Genomic DNA, 23,999 nt, shown 5'->3' with positions numbered 1-23,999 from the left:
TTGTGGAGCACAGAAAGCTAAAAAACAGAAAGCTAGGTCTTCAAGGGTAGGTTCATCAGAATAACCAGGTCCGTACATACAAAACTAGAGGGTCCCCATTTAGGGAAGATAGTAGATGGAGGATCAGTCAAGATCCATGTGGCCCAGGGCCCCATGATTCCAGTGGGGTTCAGGGAGAGGTGGAAAGTGCCCACCAGAAGGCTGTGGGGCTCCGGAGCCAGGCTGTCTGGGAGCCACAGAAAGGGAAAGGTGGAGGCCCTTTTTCTGCTTCTGCAAGATGGGGGTGATGAATGCACACCTCATGGCACTTCTGGGGACTGCAGGACACCAGGGCGTGATGAACACTTGGTAAATGTCAGCATCCTTAATATTCAAAAGACGAGGCCACTCTGGACTTGGCACAAACCACCCACAGCCCCACATCCCCCTGTTTCCAAGTCAGCCAGGCCTTAAAATAGGCCTCTCTGTGCCCACCTGTGTCCCCCACACGCCACAGGACTGCCTAAAGGGACAGCCTCCACTGTCTGCACTTTTTGTGCATTACCCTAGGAACCAGGAGCCAGCCACCCATGTGCACGTCACTTCTGAGGATGGTTTCCTGATGTGTGCAGCTGCCTCTGCCAACACTTACAGGGACACACAGCAAATACGCTGCCCCGGCATGTCTTCAGCAGAATGCTACGGTAGACCCTTTCCACCATGGCCTCATCTCCGGGCAATGCCAAGTTATACCACAGGTATTCCTGAGGAAACCAAGGATCAGAGAGGTTAAGAAAGTTGCCCAAGGTCACTCATCACACTGCTCCAGTAGCTGAGCCTGACGGTCTTTCTGCTTAGGGGAGCAGGAGAGAGTGGGCCAGGGCCACTGTGAATGCCGGGGCTTGGTTCTGCCTTTTCCTTCATTGTGGAGAAAGAAGGAAGACTGGATAGGGAAGTCCAGACACCAACAGGCAGAACAGAGCAAGAGGGCCCCAGTGGGAGGGCACATACTGGACAGGGGCGAGCAGAGGCCAGGCCTCTCTCCCTGGGAGCCCTGAACCCTGCCCGGCCCCGGATCAGCACACCATGGGGGCTCACGAGGGAGGGCCGCTGTAAGGAAGTCGGCTGAAGGACCCCCCCACACCTCCAGCCTGGGAACGTAAAGTCATGACAGCATGGGGCCATGGGGTACAGGGCTCTCTGTGCTGCTCCCCGAGTTTCAGGCTTCACCTTCCACTCATTCTAAACACACCACACACACATGTCCTCCCCTTGCTCTCTCTATCCCATCTGTGGTTCCAATACCAGCACCTCCTCTCCAGGCCTGCTGGCTCAGGTGTCCCCTCGGTTCTCTGACCTCCCAAGGCACAGAATGGATTCTTAGCAACAGTAGCAATGTTCCTTTACAGTGTCAGGCAGGGAGCTGGGCACTTGCTCTACCTGTACCGGCCAGCCATGCTGGGCTGCAGGTGTCCAGACAGGTTCAGAAGTTTGTTTAGGAGACAGTCGGTAGGGGGAGAAGCGGACTTCAAAACCTGGCCCATCAGGGAGCAGGAGTGGAGGTTTTGTGTAAATGTCTCATCTCCTACAGAGACTGTGCGTCCCTGGAGAACAAAGACTGGGCTATGTTTCCTAGATGACTTAGACCCTGTCCTCCAACAGACAAGTATTAGCCAGACCACTACGAACGGGCTCTCAGCCCCAACACTTCACTAAACACCAAACGAAGATCCTCAGGTGCCAGAAACCATGCTCTGCTGCAGGGAAGATGCCCTTTTCCCTCTTACAGAGCTGTTACCCATCGTTCTTCTCCTCGGGGCTTCCCAGCAGCCCAATGAGGTGTCCACCCACCACAATCCAAAAAAGGACAGTAACTCTAGTGCCGCAAAGCAAGGCCGGGCTGCCTTTCCAAGTGGCTCTCCCGGGCCTCGCTGCAGAGGCAGGCAGGTGCACGGGGGCACACGGGGCAGCCCAGGCCCCCATGCAGGCTCCACCTTCAGAGCCACCGCTTCCTCGCAGATGCGCATGCTTTGGGATCCAAATGTCACGCCACTGACCCCCTTCCCACCCCACTCTTCCCAAAGGCCTGTCCTGAGCAGGCCACAGCAATGCACCAGGCTTGACACCAGGATGGCCATGTCCTCAGAGGGCTCTGGCCCAACTCTGCTGCACATCTGCTCTGCCCAGCCAAACCCTCTATCACGGTGGTTTTCCTGGTCAGCTTGGATCTTGGGTCAGGATCCGTGACATAACTGCAAGGCCTGGGGCAAAATAAAGATGCAGGGTCCTCTACTCAAAAACTAAGAATGTCAAGATGGCCAGAGCAGAGCATCAAACCTCAGCACAGGGTTCCGTGCAACTCACATGCTGCACGCCCATGGAGCCAGCCCTCTACCTCGGGTAGCGACCCTAACACCCGTCTGGACAGCTTATCTTGGCCCGGAGTTATTACATGATTTTTACTACGATTTAATAGTTTTATTTTAACTTGAACATCTAACAAGATGTGCTCCTAGAAGCCAGGGACAATGTCTTACACTTGTTTGTAAAAAACCTCCCAGAACCTATGACACCACTTATGAGGTACTCAAACTCTGTGAATTAATCTTAGTCTCAAGGAGCGCCCTGAGAACACGCTCTCTGTACCCACTTACTGAGCCACCACTACGTGCAAAGACCTGCACCGAACACCGTGGGGAACACAGGCTTGGTCACGTGCTGTCCCGTCCTCAAGGGCAGAGTTCATCGTTCATCCACCCAGCCGCTGTCTCATTATGAAGCATTTGCTACACGTAGCACATCGTACTAGTTGCTGGGAATGACCTTTCCAGAAACTCCCAGTCTACAAGGGAGACACAGACTCAGCTGAATTTGCCTGCTGGTCTAAGCACACCACACCAGAGGCCTGCACTGCAAGCTCCGGGGCCGCTCCAAAGGGCCCAGCCTTGGAGGAAGACCTCTGACCAAGACTTCTATCAGCCTGGAGAGGGCTCATGGCAAACTGCAAGTTGTTCTCAGGCAACAATAGGAAGTGCTGATTCCATCCTGGCTCTGACGCGGCTTGTGGCTCCTGTGTCTACTTGTGATGAGACAGGCCAGCAAAGACACGGAGCACCACAGCTGGAAAAGTCAGGAAGGCTTGGGGAATTCAGAGGGGCATCAGGAACACCAGCCACGCCCCATTTGAACATCTGGGAAACCAGCCGCAGCTCCAAACTCTACCCCCCGTTTCATGCATGTCTCTTCCTCTCCCTTGTCTCTGCTGGCTATCTGGCCTACCAACGAGCCATGGCTGGGGCAGCCTCCCCAACCTCATGGGCAAGGAAGCCAACCACAGATTTCCTGAGCAACCTCCTATACAAGGAAGACATCATCCTGCTTTTAGGAACCTTAGCGTATTTTCCTGCCCTCCTCTTTTTGAAAAGTTGGATAGATATTCTCAGAGGTCATCAAGAAAGCAGTAAAACCCAAATTTCCTTACTTGAAAGTAACCGCTCCCAGCTTCTTCTTCACCAGAGCGCTCTGATATGTGCCACCAGAGGGCAGCAAGGAGCTGGTGCGCTGCAGCCCAGGGCTCTCAGTTCCCCAAACAGAGTGAGAACAGTGACAGCGGTAAACTGGTCCAGTCAGTATAGCCTGCAAGCCAGACCCTGTCCTGAGGACCTAACCACCTCATCCCACTGAATCCCGCTAACAACCACAGCAGGGGGTTCTATCATTAGCTCCCCTTTATGGATAAGGAAGGCCCAGGGAGGTGAATCCACTGCCCTCATTCACGAAGTTACCAGACAGTAGACAGGATTCCAAGGAGCTGTGTGTGACAGGGCTTTTGCTCCCTGAAGTACACACTGTCCCACAGTTCCTGTCGACCCCAGGCCCGCAGGAGACTGCTGTGCCCTGACCAGGAGCTTACCTCCTGTTCACTGACGAGAGATTAATCATCCAGTCAACACGGGCCACACAGAGAGCCAGCCTTAGCCAGGGTTTTCTTGAGTGTGCCTCATTCGTCTTTTGGAAGCAGAAGACCGTACCCCCTACGTGCTCCTCCCTTCTCCAGCACGGACCCCACAAAGCAAGCCCGACCACCGTGCCTTTGCTGCCCGGCCCGGTTGGTAGATGCAAATTCTGCTCGAGACTTTTCCCGTAACCACCGAATCACTTCAACAAGCAAGATGACTGTGCCAGCATCCAATTCGACTCAACATTTTAGCTAGAAACAAGGTGAAACCATTTTTGGTTTCAAAAAATTAATTCAAAGCTGGATTTGAAAAGAATCAGTCCCGCTTCATAATGAGAGCTGACATTGTGGGATGAGTAGTAGGCATGTCTAATTGGATGCAAATGAGACTCTCCTCTCATAGTCAAAGTTATTCCCCAGAGCAAAAGGGAAGGTGAAGCAACAGGCTCTTTCTTTCAACCCATTGTTTCATTACAGGCAGCCCTCCAAGGAGAATCATTTCTAAATTACAAAGGCTTTTGTCCCTTTGAAATAATGGTGTGCAAAGACAGATTGGAGTTAAGTACATGCATTAGTACAGTCAAAAAAATATTATAAACCAAGAAAATGATGAGAGAAAGAATAACCTTCAGTTCCTTGATTGCTGATAAGATACCAACCCTTCCGATTCCCTGCGCTCTGAGGGGCGAAAAAGATTTAATAAAAGCTGTAACCACCACCACAAATAGTATTTACTGAGTGCTTTCTCAACAAAGTCTTTTTGTAGTCCCATTTTACAGATGGGGAGCTTAAGGCTTAGAAAAGCTGAGTAACTTTTCCATGGTTACACAGTGGCCAAGTGGTCTTGGACAGTGTTAAATCTTTGTTTGGACACTTCCAAATAGGGTGACCATATGTCCTGGTTTGCCTGAGACAAGCCTGGTCTATCATTGTTGTCCCAGTGTTTCCTTTTGCTCTTAAAAGATCCTAGTGTGATTGATAAATTGTGATTGCTCCACTTACGGGGCCTGGCCAGAGAGTCCATAGATGTATGGGATTGTGTGGCATCTGAGAAATGTCAGCCTCCCCCCCAAACAACCTACTTCTAAGCAAGCGTGGGCCCTTTGGAAGCAATGGTGCCTCTCTAACCCTGAAGAGCGCCCTACAGAAACTTCCTGGGCAATCTCCTGGTTTCCCCTGTTCTACCCTGGCTTGCCTCCTCTGCTAAATAAAAGCTGGAGCTCGCGCCCATGGACTGTTCTCTGGGGAGCAGGCACATGGTACTCCGGAGACCCATCTGTTCAATAAAGACTCAAATCAAAAATCCCTAACCCCCTCTCTGTGTTCACATGAGATTCGCCAGACAATTGGGAGTATCAGATTCTGGTTTCAGGAGAACAAAATCAGCCACGCAGCTGTACTTCCCAGAGGACTGAGGAAAATCGTTCCCGACGATGCGGTTGGCATGCACTGTGAGCGGGGGATTAGCTACTTCAGACGAGTGGTAATGGGATATGGGCCTCTGACATCCTATTCCGATGCAGGGATCCTGGGGAGGGCTGAAGCATATCAGGAAGATTGGGCAAACCCTGCAGACCCGAAAGTATACTCCCTCTCCCCACATCTCCCCTCTGACTGCCCAGTGCTGGCTTTGGTCAAGTCTGGAGCGCTTTCCTACCACGAGGCTGCTGACTTGCTTCCTCCTCTGAGCCTGGAAGGAGCTGTGGTGAGAGAGAGCGCACAGCCCCAAGACTCAGGGTATGCTGGAGTCTCAGTACGCTGAGCCACCTGGAGCTATGGCAGCTCGGGGCCGGCGGGGGGGGGGGGGGGGGCACGTGAGTCATTCAGGCTCACTGACTCAGCTGTCCTCCCCACCTCTAGCCCTTGGGGTATCCTGCTCCTGAGGCTTCAGGGTATGTCCAGCTGCTGCCCTGCCTGACCTGCGCTGCCCCAGATCCTTAAGGAGTTCTCTGTAACTCTCCCCTCCCCCATCTATTCAAACAGCCCCTCATGGGATAGATCACAGAAGGGGCCCAGGCCCCAGCTCCATGTTCCAGCTCTAAGTGCCTGCAGAGCTGAGTATGCAGGCTGCGAGCCAGATGGGCCCATTCAAATCCTGGCTCCTCTCCTTGAAAGCTGAGTGGCCATGGGCAAGTGACTTAATTTCTCCCAAGCCCAACTTTATAGTTGAGCACTAAATGTCTCAACACAGAAAGTAAAAATTCAATACGCAGTTACTTATTATTATTACCATCCTACCTTTAAAATTTCCAACATAACATGATATTTACCAGGCATAAAAAGGCCAGATGTGGGGGCACATATCTACTAATAAAAGAAGTTAGAACCTCGTGTGAACTTCCATACCTTGGTTCATCACTTATGAAATAGGAATAATAATAATGCTTAATCTCAAAAAATTTTTTGAAAAACACTAAAAGAGACAATTCAAGTAGAATATGTAAAACTTTGTGTGGCATGTAATAGGCACACAGTAAACTGGCAGCTAATAATAATAACAATAAATTCACGTTAGTCAAAAGAATGTATTTAACAATTCAGCAAAGACTCTTTCATCTGGGGGAAAAATACACCTTAAAATCTATTCTCACCTTGCACCCAGCAGCTAAATTTCTTTAAAGTTATGGATTTTTAAACTGCTTTTGGATTCTGGGCACCCCTGCCCCGAAATGCTGACAAATGCAATGCTTCCTTCTCCCTGAAAAATATCCCCCAACTATTTTACAAACAACTTCAGGAGATTCTGGGATTCCCCCCAAGTCATCCTTATGATTCCTTAGATTCTATGCGAGTAATTCCTGCCTTAGACCATTCCAGATGGGGCATCCAGAGGCTGCTTGAACATTTCTACTACCAGGAGCCACACAACTCACAAAGCAGCTCACTCTGTGGTTGGAAAAGTACTAAAACGTTGTATAATTCTTCCCTGAACCAGGATACCACAAGATGCTTTCCGAGGCCTATCTTTGGAGCAACACAGAGATAGCATGTTACGTTTATCAGATGCCAACCCTTGGCATTTGTGGAAGGCAGGACCCGGGCCGTCACATGTCCAATCCTCTCCAGGCTAACCCTGCGCATCCTCTCAGCCATTCCAGGGGACCGCTTCCAGGCCCTCTGCCATCCAGGTCGCCCTGCCCAAACCACCTCCTTCATGGCTGTGGCTCCTTTCCTCTATCGTAGACATTGTGCTTTTACGAACGCCTCCTAAATCCCAGCTACCATTCTTAGCCACCTCATCACATCCATTAGGGCAGGCGTCTATCTACCTGCTCTCCAAGGCCTCATCCTCCAAGAGCAGAGTTTTGTACCACACACACTCCCACTCCAACCTTGTGTGGGGCCGACTGATCTTCTGAACCTAAGCCTACCACTGTACATCTGTCCCAATTAAATTTAGCCTCGCTGATTTCTGCCCTAAACCTTTCTAGAGTGTTTGCAATTCACATTCTATCACCCAGTGTATTAATTCTGTCTCTCAGTTTTGAGATGTTTGCAAATCCCATCCAAGGTAAGGCAATCAGTAAGACTTACACATCTCCCTGTGTGAAGCTCGGGGCAAAGTGCCTTGCACATGTTCTCCTTAAATTATCACATCAATTCTGTGAACTAGGCATTGATCTGTACTATCATCCCTGTTTTATAAAACACAACTGAGTCTGTTGGAGAGCCAATCACTTGTGTAAGGCCTCCCAGGTACTGAACAGCCAAGCCAGGATTTTGACCCAGGCCTGTCCAAGCCACACTATTTTCCACACCGAATGGCATTTTTCCTAGATATGTCCGTCTCTCCAATGAGGCTGTGGGATCTCTAACAATAGTGAATAGGTTTCGTCTCCCAATTCCCAGCCCCTGGCCAACATCTAGTGCAGAATAGTTGTTTTATGACTAAAAGGAAAGCAAGGAAAGGGGTCACAGGACTGAGCCCTAAAGTTCAGGTTCTTCTTTCAGAGCATTTACTCTACCCTGTGGAACATTAGCATACGTTGTCGTCCACACATGACCAGAAGGTTCCATGTCCCCAGCCGCCAGCATCGCGCTGGACTGTGACATCCATTCACTCACATCATTGGAAAGCTGACCCCGAAGAGTGGCCTCGCACCCCTCCCACATCCCCGTGCACCCGAGCCCAGCCAGGGCTCTCCCAGCGTGCCCCCCATTCCTCCCGCCCCACAGCCGGCCTCCTCAGCACAGGGGGCTCTGTGGTGGCAAAGAGAAGGTGCAGGAAGCCACTGCCTTGAGATTTCTCAAATGTTCCTGACGAACTCAAACACTCCTTTTCATGAAACGGACTCTGGAACGAACTCACAAACTTTCAGACCGAGGAATCAGGCCGAGGGAAAGAGGCTTAAAACAACGCCCGAACACCACCGCACTGGTGTCAAACCACGGTCCGTGTGCTGAACCGGTTCCGTCCACACAGCACCACGTTTCCACGCGCACCCCTTTCATGGCATACAACCCCTACCATGGCCTGTTCCTTCTACTACGGGCTGCAAGATCTTAATCCTTCGGAGAACCATCAAGCAGGAGTCCCACTAAAGACATCCTTGCGGATTAACAGACGGAAAGACCCAGGGAAGACCCAGCGCTCACGTGAAGGAGAAAGAGCGGGAGCGCCATCTTGTGGTGACTTCACAACTTGCAAGCCTAACTTACCCCTTCCGCGGTAACACCGTCCCAGCCTCTCCCTCTTGTCTCTGGAAGCCCCTTCCCCAGCCTGTGAAGCCTGAGGGGGTCTGTGAACCACAATGTCCATGCCCACCTGACCCCAGCGGTAGAGACGGCCCCTGACCCAGGCGGCCAGTCAGAGCCCGTCTTCCCCCCGGCACCTGATTGGCTGAGACTTGGACACGTGACCCAAGAAAGCCAATCAGGGACTTCACAAGATTTACTAGGAAAAGCTGGAGCTCTTCTTTACTCTGATCACAAGCTTATAAGGGTATGGACTCAGGGCACCGCGGGTCGTGTTTGGGATTGTTTAAAGAAAACCTGCCAGAGTACAAAGCCAACACAAACGGAATCGGAGCGGAGAAATGGAGTGCCGGGACTACAACCACATGCGTTAGCCCCTGGATCAAACTCTGCCTGAATTTGTACCCACACTCCTCAGGTATATGAGCCAACTCGTTCTGGTTTTGCTTAAGCAAGAATCAAGTCTCTGTCACTTGTAATCAAGAGACATTACACATCTATAAAAGTAAAAGAAAAAAATTAAACCCAGTTGCAGAAAATAAATAATGCTTACATTAACTTTATAATAAGGCTTCTAAAAACAAGTAACTATTAATACCAGCTCTATTAAATTCAAATGAAATAATTACACGATACAATAAATCTTAAAGCCATGGATCTCGATCTAATAGATTAAAATATAAAGTTAGCAGGGAAGACAAATCTCCACCAAAAGTTCAAAAAGAAGTGATTGCTGAGTTTAACAGAACATTTTCTGAGTGTTTTGTATTGTCAAATCTCTCTTTGCAGCCTGTGTGGCAATATGGAGCTATCCTCAGGAACTCCTGGATAAACCCTTTATTGGATAAAACCAATAAAGCCATTTTTAGGAGTCCATCCTGAGAAAAGAATCCCAAACAAGGAAAATAATACTTGTATGGAGATGTTCGCTGCAGCATTATTTACAACAGGTATAAATAAATAAATCACCAAATTCAAATGGTTAGGATACATGAATGTTATGTAACACATCAATTCATTACATATACATAACCAGGCAACCTATTCATATGCCAACTACAGAAATATTTATTCAGGGGCACCTGGGTGGCTCAGTAAGTTAGGCATCGGACTCTTGATTTTGGCTCAGGTCACGATCTCAAGATCTTGAGATAGAGCCCCACGTCTGAGTGTGAGCCTGCTTAGGACTCTCTCTTTCTCTCTCCCTCTGCCCCTCTTCACCCCCACCCCACCCTCTCGAAAGAAAGAAAGAAAGAAAGAAAGAAAGAAAGAAAGAAAGAAAGAAAGAAAGAAAGATTGATTTACTCAAACACTTGCCAAACGCCAGCAATGATTTACTGAGTTCTTATTGTGGGCTATGTATTACCCATCCTTCACCTCATTTCACCCTGGAACAATTGAAATGTTATGGACTTCTTTATAAACCCTCCTATAAATGCACAATCTAAGGCTTAGAGGAATTTATACCTTTCTGGTGAAAGTGACAAAGGATTTGAATCCAGGAGTCCTAATACAAATTCTACACACATGCTACTTTCCATGAAGCAGGTGAGGCAACAAGAGGATTACCTGCGTATGTGTATAGGCAGGACATGGCCTCTGTGAGAGGTACTTTGTATGTTTAGCTGTCCTTTCCAGCTCATGTTCCAGGTGGAGGCAAAGGGAAGAGCCTTCATCAGCATCTGCCAGGGGTCAGGCACTGAGCCAGGTTGTTTGTTTCCACAGTCTACATTAACCCTTGTAATGATCCCTTGGGGTGAGGGGGAGATCTCACAAAACCTTCATTTCTACAGAAGCCGAGAGAGATCCAGAGGTTTGTTCCTGGTCAGGGGCATGACCTCTTATCCACATGTGTAACAAGAAGATGAATAGAAGAAATCATAGAGAGTCGCAGCAGAGACTAAGGAGCAGGGAATGGTCTGGAGGGCTCTGAAAGTCAGGCAGAAGGATATCTATGTCACAACGCCTGGAATAGGGAGAACAACAATACTATATAAATGACTACCAGTATAGGGCTCTTACTCCAAGCCAGCACTATCCATGATTTCTCACCTCATCCTAAAATCAGGCTTTCAATCCAGGCATTATTCCATTTTACAGATTAGGACTTGCAGGAAGTGGTACCACCAGGCTACAGATAAAGAACCATTCTCTCGACACCACAGCACATGGCCTTTCTGGAGCCCAGTAATCTCCACACCTGGACAGTTGAGTCTGTGGCACATTTCCAAACACTAGAGACGGAGAGGGGCTGGGTGGCGTACCTCACATGGCTCCTGGAGGGGTTCCGAACAGCAGCAGCATAGCTGGTGGGAGACAGCAGCCCAGCTCCCCACTAATTGTCCCTCTTTGTGGTGTTCAGTTAAGGACTCAGAAGAAACCAATCTTTGTGTCTTTTCATGGTTAAAATTCTACATAGAACAGAAACCTCAAAGCAGCCACCGAGCCAGTCTTTGTTGGGTTTCTAGGCAGTAAGGACGCTGCATCTCAACACTTAGCGCGCAGAGAGAAAGGGGCTCGGTTATTCAAAGGGGAACTCAACAAGAGCCTTTTTCTCCCAAGTCCTTGCAATTTTGGACTCACTTTTAATCCCCGGAAGAAATATTGGATCCCTTTTCTCCTCCACATCCCAACATCGTCCTTGCAAGTTCACAAACTGTCAGTGGAAGATTTTCAGGAGTTGGGCAGTCCCCACTTTCTACCCCATTCTGATAGAACCAGCCTTCATTTTTGAAAAACATCAATACATTCAGAAACATATATATGGATATATATTTTCTAACTCAAGTTTCTAAATACAAAGAAATATATGCATTGTAGTTTCACAAACAAGCCTCAACTGCATTCCTTCAAAATAAGGTGCCAGGCAGTGGAAGTTGGCTGAATGTGCTTGTCCTAAGAAAGCATACATATCCTTAAAAAAAAGGCCAAGGCAGGTTTAGGTACCTGGATTCTGCAAACATACCCTCGCAGGTAGGAGAGGGTCTGTTTCCAGCTTCGTGAGGAATAAACAGCTTCTAAAGGCAAATACCTCTTGCCTTCTCTGGGCCCCAAACTCCTCTATGGGCCAATTGTCATCATCATCATCATCATCACCAAAACTATCACTTGAAGAGCAGCTAAAACGTGTGGGGCCCTCCCTGAGACATGTGACAGACTTTATCAAATCCTCAAACTTTCTGGAGAAGAGGAATGCTTACCCCCATTCGGCAGACATGGAACCCAAAACTCAGGGATTCTGAAGAACGACACAGCCAGCAAGTGGCAAAGCCGGAATAAAGCCAAAGCTGTTGGACTCCAGTCCAAGTTCTTCCTGCCTCAACCTCCCACACCCCTGCCCCTCTCCAAACCCAGTACCCCGCTGATGAGAAGATCAACAGACCTGTACCTTAGCCTGTGATGCCGAGCTGAGAGACTTTCCTCCTTCTCTCTGAGAGGCTTCCTGTTGACACACCCACACAGGCTGTTCCCATACAAATGCTCTCTGACCTCTCTCCCCAGACAAAGCAGTACTCCAGACTCTCTCTTCTTTCTAACTCCAGTCGGCCAACCAACTGTATGCAAAAACTCTGCTCAAGGATCCTGGGATCGAAAGGTGGCAATGATTCAACCATTCTGGAGAGTAGTTTGACAGAGTATTATTATCAGAAATGCCCATTTCTGGCACCTTACAAAATATCTGACCAGTACTCCTTAAATGGACGGCACACTCAAACGGAGCAATTCAAGATGATTTAAGAAAGGAAGTCAGTGATGTGCTGGGGCCAGCACATGAGAGTCAATGGTGACATTTTCACAATGTTTATGAGCCAGTTCCTACATTGTTGGTAAGCCTGGAACCAGCCATGGCTGGAGAGTTCACACTACAGAAACCAGGAAATGTTACAAATCAGGGCTTGGTTTGGTTTGGTTTTTCCAAGCAAGAGAGTCATTAAACATTTACCAGCACACCCCTGGAAGAGTTTGTAAAAACACAGGCAAAGTTAAGGGAACTCACGTAGGATAATACAGTCCTCTGAGGTTAGCAACTGTGGGGAGCTGTGAGCAGCCAAGCCCCGAAGGGGCAAGGAATGGTACCAAACCCAGACTGCAGCTGAAGGGGACGGCAAGGGGACAGAACCTTTGAGAGAGGCAATCCAGTAAGGCAGGAGATAGGGGGGGAAAATTTTATATATATATATATATATATATATATATATATATATATAATCAATCTCACCCCCTTCCCACCAACCACCTCTGGCTGCTGCCTGCCGTTGATGGTGTTCACCTGAAAGAAGAGGGTGTGGGAGCCTCCCCCTCCTTCCATGAAGCCCAGAAAGATTAACTTCCAGAGCACCATCCAGAGGAATGAAAGGTAGAACATGGATCTGGGGCACCCTGTATCCAGAATAAGATGCCACCAATTGGTAACACACATACACACATTCTTTCTCTCTCTCGCTCTCTGCACAAGTACATATATGTATTTCCAGAAGAGCCACCAAGTAACCAGTAACAAGGGTTACCTCCGGGGAAAGATGCTGGCAACCAGGTCAGCAGAGGGACACTTTCCTTTCATCAGACTCTCTTCCATACTGTTGGCCTTTTATTTCTGTGCCTATACTACCTTTTCAAAAAAGAAGTGTTTTTTTTTTTTTTAACAGCAATGTTTTCCTTCTCTCTTTACACATGTAGGGTGCCTCGCAAGCGCAGAGCTCATGTGGTGGGGCAGTAACTGGCCGCCCAGGGCACGATCTCAGGGAGCGGCATTTGCTGAGGAGAGACGGACACCTCCTGGAATAAGGCAAAGCAGCGACCTACAGGAAAGGACGGTCGGCCCGTGATACAAGGTAGGATCCGTGCCGGGGAAAATGTGCACTTGGGAGCTGGACTCTGCCCCAGAGCGGCTCTGGGGACTGGGACCCCTCCAAGCTTCTGTTCCCTGGCATGTGGTGAAGGAGACGGCCCCTAAGGTGGCGGGGCCGGAGGGACTGGTGTGGGTGCCAAGGAGAGGGGATTTCCTTCAAGGCAGAGATTTTGTTTTCCCCGTGAAGGGACTGGGGTGGGGGTGGGGGGGTGCTTCTGAACACTTTTCTGTCCAAGTCCTTTGCACCTACCTCCCAGGTCTGGAGCCTGGAAAAGGACTCCCGGGGCGAGCAGAGGCCTCTGGGAGGCGGGAGCCAAGCTCCACCTTGTGGCCGCTCGCGCAGCTCCCTGGAGGTGGCCCAGCAGCCCCAGAGGGAGCAGGAGGGCTGGGAAACACTCCAAATAAAGACTTCACCCACAATTTCACGGACACCTTAGCCTCCTCCTCCCTCTCCCCCTTCCAAACTGTGCCTTCGGAGGAAAAGTCCCCCGTGTGGAAGCTAGCCCAGGTCCCACCCAGGACCATGGCTGTGTGTCAGCTCCTGAAAGCCCCTCCAAGTACCTTCCCACAGGGCTCCAGGGAGGCCTTCAACAGGACAAAGTACCAAAACGGAATGCTATGGCGTCTCTGTTTCACATTTAATAAGTGAATACTTTGAACCTCTGCTAAACGCGACATGAAATTTAGTCACAGGACCCCTAAGATTTTGTCAGACTTTTAAGACTATGAATTTGGGGGCACCTGGGTGGCTCAGTCAGTTAAGTGTCTGCATTCAGCTCAGTCATGATCCCAGGGTCCTGGGATCGAGTCCCGCATTGGGCTCCCTGCTCAGCTGGGAGCCTGCTTCTCCCTCTCCCTGTACACCCCCCACCCCACTCATACTCTCTCTCCCTCTCTCTCTCTCAAATATATAAATAAAATCCTTTGGAAAAAAAAAGAACTATGAATTCGTAGTATAATATGGTATGATCTGGAAACAGAGACAAATTCAAAGTTGTAGGATACCTACTTTCTCTCCAGCCTGTAATTTTTAGTTATAAATTCACTGGAGATAATAATGTTCAAAGTTAGATGGCAGCCCCTCCCTGTGTGGGAGGAAGAGCCAAAATACTCTCCTGCCCCCACCTCCTCAGCCCCTTGTCCCTATAGGTACCCCCTAGCTCCCCTTTAGGGAGCACTTGCTAAGTAAGAGTTTGCACACATACAGAGCTCCCATTCATTCCCATGAGATGTTCAAAAAGCACATCCAGGAAGCTAAGGAGAGGGCTGGCCTAAACGACCCGGTCTCCACACCTGCCAGTGAGGGACCAGGGATGCTTCTGGTAAAGTTGGAGCTGAAAAAGGCCTCATCCATCGGCCTCTTGGTGACCCAGGATGAGGGACTGAGGCTTGAAAGGGGAAAGGCCTCAACCTAGACCCAGATCTGTCCCGAACTTCCTCTCAAATGTTCTTTCAAGGAGCCACACTGTCCCTTATTGAGTCTCAGAGAAAGATCATCTTTACTGTGACAGAAAAGTGGAGGGAGGCCGTGCCCACCCGAATACAATGGGCTCCATTCCCTGGGAAATGTTGTGAGCTTCCCCCTGTGTTTAGCATCATGGTGCGAGGGGCTGAGTTCTAGAAGGCCTCAGCAGGTCCCCTTGTCCAACCCTCGTATTTCACAAACAGGTAAACTGAGGTCACAAAGGGAACACAGCCTAGTTATGAGGCCTTGGCATGGGATAACCTACCCTAGGAGGCTCCCCCACTGCACAGAGCACAATAGGAGGCTGAGTCCCAGTGAGCAAGGCCCTGGCACCAGCCACAGGGCCGTGTGCCTCAGCTGCTGTGGTGGACAGAGCCAGGCCCAGGATGCAGGCAGGGGCCACAGGGCAGGGCAGGAAGATCAGAGGCTTTGCCAGCTGCACTATGACCTGTAAACAGGAAGCAACAACCACCTCTTTGTGACCACGGTATAGAGAAAGTTGTTCTTACAATCATTTTAATGGAAACTAAGAAGAAACAGAAGGCATGTGTTTCTATGCTGCAGGAACATCTGCTTACCACTCATGCTCTGAGTCTCCATGTAAGCACTCCCTCCTCCCTGAAGCCTTCCTAGTTTTATCAGGCAGGCTTGAGTGATCCCTTAACGGGAGTCACCAAGAGCTCCCTGTTCTCCTCCTAGATGGTGAGCCCCCTCAAGGGTGGAACCCGAGGCCAAGGCTTCTCTGTGACACTCCCGGAAATAAGAGCAGCATCCAAAGCTAATAGGTGCTCAATAAACATCTGACACCAACTGAATGAATAGCTACCTGCACTCAGCCCCAATTGCAGTAAAGTACAGAAAGCTTGTGGATGCAATTTGGTGATTCTTGATATCAAGGAATGAGAAAATACGGTGGAACAAAGCCTAACAAGAATCCTTTGAGAAACAACTTATCTTACACATACAAGGTTTACAGTGTTTCCAATTCAGTGCGTAATCCATGAAAGTTCTCAGATTCTAGAACTCTGGACCACGCATGACCCACTAAGGTTTATCAGCTCTAGACTCAAGGCAGCAAAGGCCCAGGGGAGGAGAAGCAGGGCTGAGCTGCAGTGGGATCAGAATTCCATTTTACTTTTTGCTTATTTATGACTTTTTTCAAAAGTTTTTTAAAGCCACTAACTTGAATATGGAATAATACACTTAATTTGAAAATTAAAAAATAATCCTGGGGCACCTGGGTGGCACAGCGGTTAGGCGTCTGCCTTCGGCTCAGGGCGTGATCCCGGCGTTATGGGATCGAGCCCCACATCAGGCTCCTCCGCTATGAGCCTGCTTCTTCCTCTCCCACTCCCCCTGCTTGTGTTCCCTCTCTCGCTGGCTGTCTCTATCTCTGTCGAATAAATAAATAAATAATCTTTAAAAAAAAATAATCCAAAGATACATTATAAGATAGATGGTCTCCCTGCCATTCCTGTCTCCACACATTCACTCCAGCAACCACTGTGTTAACATTTTTCCATGCATGCTTCAGAGTTTTCTTAGGCTTAGCCAAGCAAAATGAATATTTATTTTATATTCCCTCTTTATATATACGTATATATAAATACATATATATGTATATACATATGCACATGGCCTATTATACACACTGTTAGTCTCTGCTCTTGTTTTGTTTCTCTCTTAATGTACCTTGGATACTTTTCTACATGGGTACCTAAAAAGGTTTTTTATTATTTTCTTACAGCTACACAGTGTTCTTCTATATGGAGGCAACATACTTTATTTACCGCTCCTCTTGCAGGGGTCGTTTTCAACTTTTGTATTTCAAACAATACTGCAGTGAGTAGCTTCTGTAAAATTATGTGCTTGCTCAGGTATGCTGCTTTGCCAGAGACTCTCCATGTTCCTCAAGCCAAGCCAGATCCTTCGCTTCTGACACGTCCCACTTCCGTTTATTTTCTGAGAGCCACTGGTGCCCAGGACGAGGGACCAAAGTAGGCAGCTCAACCTCCCAACTCGGCCCTCTCTGAGCCGGAAGCAGAGCTGGGCCTCCGGGTTCTCCTGCACACCCTTACCCACCCCACCCCGTCCAAGGCAGGCCTGCACCCAGGGGATGACTGACACTTCACGGGTGATGATGGATCCACCGGTCCTCTTGAGTCAGACATCCGTCACCCTCTTTCACCGACAGGTGGCGCTGCGTTCTGCCTTTAGATGGGTAAGTGGCTTCACTGGAAGCACGACTCCTGTAAAAGTAATAAACTCTTTACTCCGGGAATAAATGATGACTTTTCAGTTGTAGGATTACGCACACACCTCTCTACATGATCTCCCAACAGCCTAAGTCCATGACTACAATCTTCTCTGGTTTCTCCCTTCTGTATCCCTTTCCATGTTGCAGGTACGGGCAGTTTGCTTCGTTTCCCTGGACACTGGGAGACAGAATCACCCAGTAGTTATGAACTTGGGCTCTTGAATCAGACTTATGTTCAAAATCCGATTCCACCATGTGCCTTGCTGCCTGGCCTCTGGTAATTGGCTTCACCTGTTCTGAGCTTCCACCACCTCCTTCCCAGGACAGGAAGACAGCAGTACACACCTCACTGAGATGGTGGGAGGATTAAATCAGGTGTAACACCAGAGTGTGCTAGGCACATGGCAAGTGTTACATTGACCTGCACTGCCTGCCCAAATTTTGCACCTCACTTGGAAAGGCTTTCTCAAAATACACCGGTCTTCCATCAGTTCATCACACACTATGAGCTCATTCCTGCCCCGAAGTCCGTACTTGCTAGGGCCTCTGCCTGCAATGCTCTCCCCCTTCAGCCTCCCATGGCTGGCTCTCTCTCATCCTTTAAGTCTTGGCTTCCAAGTCATCTCCTCAGCGATGGTGCTTGTCACCTCAGCTAGAGTAGGGCTCTCCTGTTTTGTCCCCTGTGGCACCCTATTTAGCACTTGTCACCACCTGCTACCTTACGTGTGTACTCATTTTTGTGACTGTGCTCTCTTTTCCCGTTGGTATGTACATTCCAGGAGAGCAGCTTCATTTTCCTCGGGTTTCCCAGCACTGCACACAGCGATCCCTGCACCCGGGGGGTATCCCATAAATGACTGGTGGATGACTGGCTGAGTGGATGAGAACACATAGGCTGTGCTGTGTTTGAACTCTGTCCACTGGCTGCTTTGCCCACCCGTGTTCTGATTTGTAGGCAGACGACCAGCTCTTTGAGAGCAGGAATGGCGTCTTCTCCCACATGCAGCCCTGGGCTGGACCCCCTGCCAGAGCTCAGTGGGCAGAGCCAGGACTTGGGGGAAGGAGGGGAGCAACTGAGAGGGGGGATGAGAGCTTGTTGGCGGGAAGGGCCCCTGATATTCCCACCCTAAACATACCATCACACGTGGATTCCTGGAAGCAACTGAGAGGCACCCCAGCCCCTGCCACTCCAAGTGGCTTTCCTTAGAGCCAGTCCCAGCTGTCTTCCTGCTGATGGCCACCACCCAGGTATGGCTTGCCCCCAGCAACTGCTCAGCCCCTACCCTGCACTGAGGGGCCCCTCCTCTTTCCTAGAACTCATAAGCTTTCCAGGGATGTCTGTTCTCCAGGTCCTCATCCATTCCCACACTGTTTAGAGAGGCATGCCTGCACAGCTCTCTCATAAAGCGAAGAGACATCTACTCCAGCAGGTACGGCAGTCTCCTCTGGGCACAAACAGGGTGATTCAGGGAGTCCCATGGATTCAAGCAAGACATAAAATCATCCTAGAGGAGTCAAGCCCAAGTAAGAAATGTGCTATGTCCAGCCAAGTCAGGAAATGTCCCCATGCCTAGAGAGACACCCATCGTGGACACAATGCCCTCAGAAGCACCCAGCTGCACATTCCGTAAAAGCTAAATCATACACGTGACACACTCTCTTCTGTCCAGATTTTCCTAGAGCTGGGGAGGTGGAGACACACATGATAGCAAGGCACACACACTTCACCATTTAAAATATATCCAAATCCAGGTCCACATTCAACCATAAAACATATTGGGCATCTCTTATGCAGCAAACACGGTTCTGGTCGTGGGGAGACAGCAGTTACTGCCCCACATGGAGCCCTCAGATAAGTCAGAGACAGACAAGGCACAGCAAGCAAATAAGTATGCAGGCTGCCCACACATTTACAGGCTGCTGGAGTCAGTGCTGTGATGCAGAGTGACCGGCCGGAGTCATGGAGGGTGGCTTTGGCCAGGATCATCAGGGGGTCCTCCTCTGAGAAGGAGCCAGCGTGGGGAGAGCACCCCAGGACAATAAGCTCAAAGCACTGAAGAGCATTGAAAGGCACTAAATGGAGACCAGTGTTGCTAGAACCCAGAGGGCAGAGGGCAGAGGAACTGGCCCTCTCCATGAGGTTGAGATACCCCACAAGACACTCCCAAGTTGGCAGGCAGCACAGAGCATCGAGCCTTGTTAACTAGAGTTAAAAGACGGGGTTATTCTATACCGAGGGCCACGGGAAACCTCTGAAGGGTTTTAGGCAGGGAAGTTAAATGATCTTCTCTATTCAGGAGAAGTTGACTTAACATCCTGGCAATGAATGAATGAGTGAACGAATGAATTAAATGAACAACTACAGAACCAATGCACATGAGTAATTCAGAGTCTCATGGTGCTAAGATCCATGAGGACAAGAAGCCCAGGACAGCCCACAAACTCTAGAACCATGAACTCCACACCAAAAAGAGCACGGAGAGTATCCCCTTCGTCACTCAGAGAGGCTGCTGGCTTCAGAGGTTCAGTCCTCTGGCTCTTCCAAAGCTCTGCTCACCAACCAGACAGGGAGACCAGAGAGGAGAGGGAAACATTCAATGTCACACAGCCAGGTGACTCCCCAAGACCTCAGATGAGGGCAGCACTGGAGCCTTGAGGTCTCCCCCTGGACTGCAAGCCCTGGGGACACCTAACACCCCTCTGTCTCCTACCCCGCCATTGTTTTTGAGATTCAGAGAGTGAGAGAAGAAAGATTTTCTCAAGGTAGCAGAGGGAACCAAGACCTCTTAATTGCCACCAAGAAAACAAGGACAGAAGCTGACTTCAAAGCCAACAACATCTCCTGTATGCCATGATCACAGCCCTTCCCTACAACAGCAACCAACCAACAGACAAGAACAGACCTTCTCCCTCTCCCACACCTGCGACAGCTGCCCTCCCCCACAAAATAGGGCTGTGGTTTCCATCCCATGTCCCCAGCCCCTGAGTGGAGCTGGCCCCGGAGTGGGTGTTCACATAAAGTGAGAAAGGGAGATGATGAGTGGTCAACGTCATGGGCATTGAAGCCAGAGAGCCCTGGTCTCCGACTTTGGCTCTAGCGCCTGCCAGCCTCATGACCCTGGTCATGTATCTTAACCTCCTTGGGCCTCAGTGTCCTCATATTTGAAAGGCAGGTTAAAAAGCACAGGCTTGCAAGTTCAATACAATTATGCATATTGAGGGTGAAGCTCAACGTCCCTCTGAAAAAAATTGTTCAGAAACAGTATTTAGATCAATGTGAGTGTTGATGATGATGGTGGAGTCGAGCAGTAAAGAGGACTTGCACTGAGCATCTTGACCCGGGCGTTCCCAGGGCTCGCATTAACTGGGGGTATCTGGAACATATATATTAAAGCAGGAAAGAAGACAGGGATGCTTTAGAAAGATTTCTGCAGAGCTCGAGATTGAGCAGAAAGTCTAGTCCGGCTGGCTTCCCAGCACCCCACCCCCACCCCACCCCAGACTCCAGGAGAGCCACCACCCAGCCCCCACTCTGGGATAAACTCCTCGGCAGTAACAGGTGTCCAGGTGTTGCGGTGAGCAGCTTGTGGCTAGGGCTTTGAGAGTTGGTGTTGTCATCGCAGTAGCTCCCCTCTCCCCTCTCCTTCAGTGTCCAGAGAGGAGGCTGGGGGCATCTGAGGGAGCAGAAAGAGTATCATGTGGCCTGGGCTTTGGCAGAGCTTGGCTACGACTTACCTGTGGCCATGGGTGTGATTGGCGGTAAAGGTGTGACGAGGGTTTCAATTTGCCCTTGCCTGACCCCCACAGCCAGCAGGGTTGTAATTAGGAACCTCTCCTCGGATTATGGTCCTCCATTTCCCACCCCATCCCATTCTAACTCCTGAAGTTACACCACCACAGAATGATTGAACAGATACCCACCCAGCAAGCCCTCTGCCACCAGAGCCTGGGGCTGCGGTGCCAACTTGTGGGCCAACTCTCAGGTTACAGAGGTGGGGTGATCCCAGAGGAGAGCTGCAACCCAATTCCCTGTTCTGAAGGTGAGGAAGGGCTGGGTATGTGCACACATGTGTACATGCAAGTCCACCACACACAGGCAGACACACATACATGAACACCCAGTGCCCACACACAAAACCCTTCTCTCCACACACACCCTTTGAGCACCAGCTATGGGAGGCCAGGCACTTTGCCTGAGGGCACAGAGAGGGTGTGGCAGAAAAGAAAGGCCTCACCTATGGGCAGATGTGACTGTGGGTCTTTGCTTCTCCTGTTCCCTTTCTAGGGCAGACTCCATCCCACAGACCCTTCTCTCTCCCCATCCTGCATTGTATATTGCTATTACTAGGATCATAGTGGGCCTCTGGTGCTTCTCTACTGCGTCCAATAAACAAGGGCCATTAGATCAATGCGTTCCACAGCAGTCTGCTTTACTCAGATTGATCATGAGTAATGTATTTCTGTGCCCAGACTTTGCGGGCACTCACAGCTGCACGTGCAAGTGAAGCTGGCTCCCTTCCTGCGAAGAGCAATCACTACCTTCTCCTTCAGCGCACACACACAGTGGGAGCTGATTTTCACACTTTTCCTGCTTATCCTTCTCACTCTGGTTTGTGTCTTCCCCACCTGCCCCAGGCTCGCCATGCCTATCGCCTAGTGCCTGCTTCTCTTTTACTATTCCTGCTTCAGAAATACTCAAGTGTCCACCCTGGCTGCGATTAACATCAGCTGGGGTGCTCAGCACAGCAAAATCTAGGCACGATTACGTGAGCACTTCATCCAGAATGGCCCCTTCCCTGTGCTCATCACACAGCTTGGAAAAAAGGAATGAGGGACACAGTGATCACCTACTTAGAATATCCAGATCCTCTGCATCTTTTTCCAACACACATGGCTGATCTGTCATTAGACACGAGGGAACTGCACCCACTCATAAGCCCCCTGGGGTCAGGTGGCACTGGGCTGTTGCGGACGGAGTCCTCCTGGCTGTCAGAAGGCAGTCCATCAGAGAAGTCGGAGTGGGCCCTGTCCTACCCCCCTCCGCCGCCCCCACCCCTACTTCAGATGCAAAGTGCACATATGGCTCATCTCCATCTTTGGAGGAGGTTCCGTCTAAAGTCCTCCCAAAGATTCAGATTGTATGACAAATCACGTTCTAGACTATCGTGGGGAGAAAGGGCCGGGGCATTTGCATCATTACCCCCAGACAACAGCTTCATTAGGCTGAAAGAGAGGTTTGCAGCCGTGCGAGCTCTGCCACTGACCTGGGCCTCTCACTTCCCCCATTGTCTGTGGGCTCCAAGGCTCTCACTCCAAACCATATGGTCCGTTTGGGCATCTCACACTGCCTTCCAGGAAAAGCAGGCATGTTGGGAGGCACTCGGAGCAAGCCAGAGGCCTGCCTGCAAGATCGCAGGTGCAATCCTGCCCCAAAGTGAGATCAGTCTGTGCCCGGAGAGGCATACTGCTAGAGATCAGAGGGGGCTGAACTCTGAAAAGCAGTGCGTGGGCCTGAGAGGGAAGGAGAAAAGCACCTTCGCAAGAAGGCAAAGGAGAGAAGAACCACTTGACGTTTGACCCTCACATAGAAGGCAGCCTGCTGTCCCAGACCTATGAGAGCATGTCTGGCAGAACCTTGGTGTGGAAAGCACTGGGGAAGCAGTGCTCATGCTGGGTCTACCCTTTCTTCACCACGGTCCCTACGCAGTCCGCCAGGTATGGGAGACCCCATAAGGATCCCAGATGCCAGGCATTTCTCCCACAAATATGACAAGCAGACCCCAGTCTGGCAGGCTACAGTGTGAAGCAGCCACTCCCCTTCTCCAGTCCCCAAGAATCTAAAAAACCTGAAAACCAGCCATCCATTTGAAGAGGACACCCCTGGGGTCTGGCTTAAAGAAGGCTGGGAGACAGAGCTGGGTGGATGAGCTGTCCCAACCCTAGTCCTTCAAAATCCCATCTTTTTGAAAATCCTCTTTGGTCCAAGCCTTTGCAAGATTCCAAACAGATGGAATGAACCCGGGAAGCCAGCACAGTCACATGGGCCTGGTTCCCAGGGGGAAGGGGAAGCCCAGCACCCCTGCCCAGAGAAGGCAGGGGCTGTCACCTTGGGCAAATCGGTGTACTCTCCCTGTCATCAAGAAATGGGCCAACATAGGCCTCACCTGATGGTCCTTTAAGAGTAGAGGAAGAAAACATAAACTCCGTGGCACAGCACTCCACTCGGCCAACAGGGCGGATTAGGGTCAGGATTAACATTCTAAACTCAAGCCGACTTTCTGACTCAAAGATCTCGGATCGCTAATCGTATTACTATCCCTGGGATTATGGCTTTACTGGCTGCAGAAGAGATTCTAAAATCAAATTGCTTAAAGTTGCCTCCTGTTTTCTCTTGGCTCTTTGGCAGGGCGGGGCCGGGGGGGGTAGGTTGTAGCTTGTTAAGGAGACGACTTCTAAAGTCGAATCTCACTTAATATTTTTCTCCTTCCCCGCGCCAGGCGGCCGTAAGAAGACGGGCGACACGGTTCCTTTATTCCCGCCCACGCCTGCTCCTAATTCCTGGTAATTTATCCCATATTAAAACTTCTTTAAGTAAGAATGGACAAGCATCAGCACCTGCTATGCAAATGCGGCCAAATCCAGCCCGGGCCGCGGGGCGTGCGCGCCCGCCCGACCGCAAGCGGCCATTCAGCGCTCCCAAGGCGCCCGGCGCGCCCTTCATATGGAAACGGGCCGAGGGCCTGACAGATTGCGCCGCGCGCTCGGCCGGGCGGCGGGGGCGGGGGCCGCGGGGCCG

The 23,999-nt window shown here is 50.1% G+C and overlaps 1 protein-coding gene across 3 annotated transcripts in view; it reads right to left on the bottom strand.

Moving 5' to 3' along the window:
- Window positions 1–23,999, bottom strand: part of SLC25A48 (solute carrier family 25 member 48) — a 251,720-nt gene that overhangs the window by 214,811 nt on the left and 12,910 nt on the right. Inside the window, exon 1 of one of the 3 annotated variants that reach the window (XM_034656040.1) lies at window positions 10,897–10,913. The exons of 1 other annotated variant lie outside the window; for it this stretch is intronic. The gene's annotated coding sequence lies outside the window, so the exon portion shown is untranslated. Of the gene's footprint in view, window positions 1–8,596; window positions 8,759–10,896; window positions 10,914–23,999 lie in introns of those variants that run through there. One more of the 3 variants, XM_034656038.1, reaches the window with a different exon arrangement.

Source organism: Ailuropoda melanoleuca, chromosome 3, assembly GCF_002007445.2.
Source record: "Ailuropoda melanoleuca isolate Jingjing chromosome 3, ASM200744v2, whole genome shotgun sequence".
NCBI lineage: Eukaryota > Metazoa > Chordata > Mammalia > Carnivora > Ursidae > Ailuropoda > Ailuropoda melanoleuca.
The sequence above is the reverse complement of the archived record's forward strand: the minus strand, read 5'-3'. Positions and strand labels throughout refer to the sequence as shown.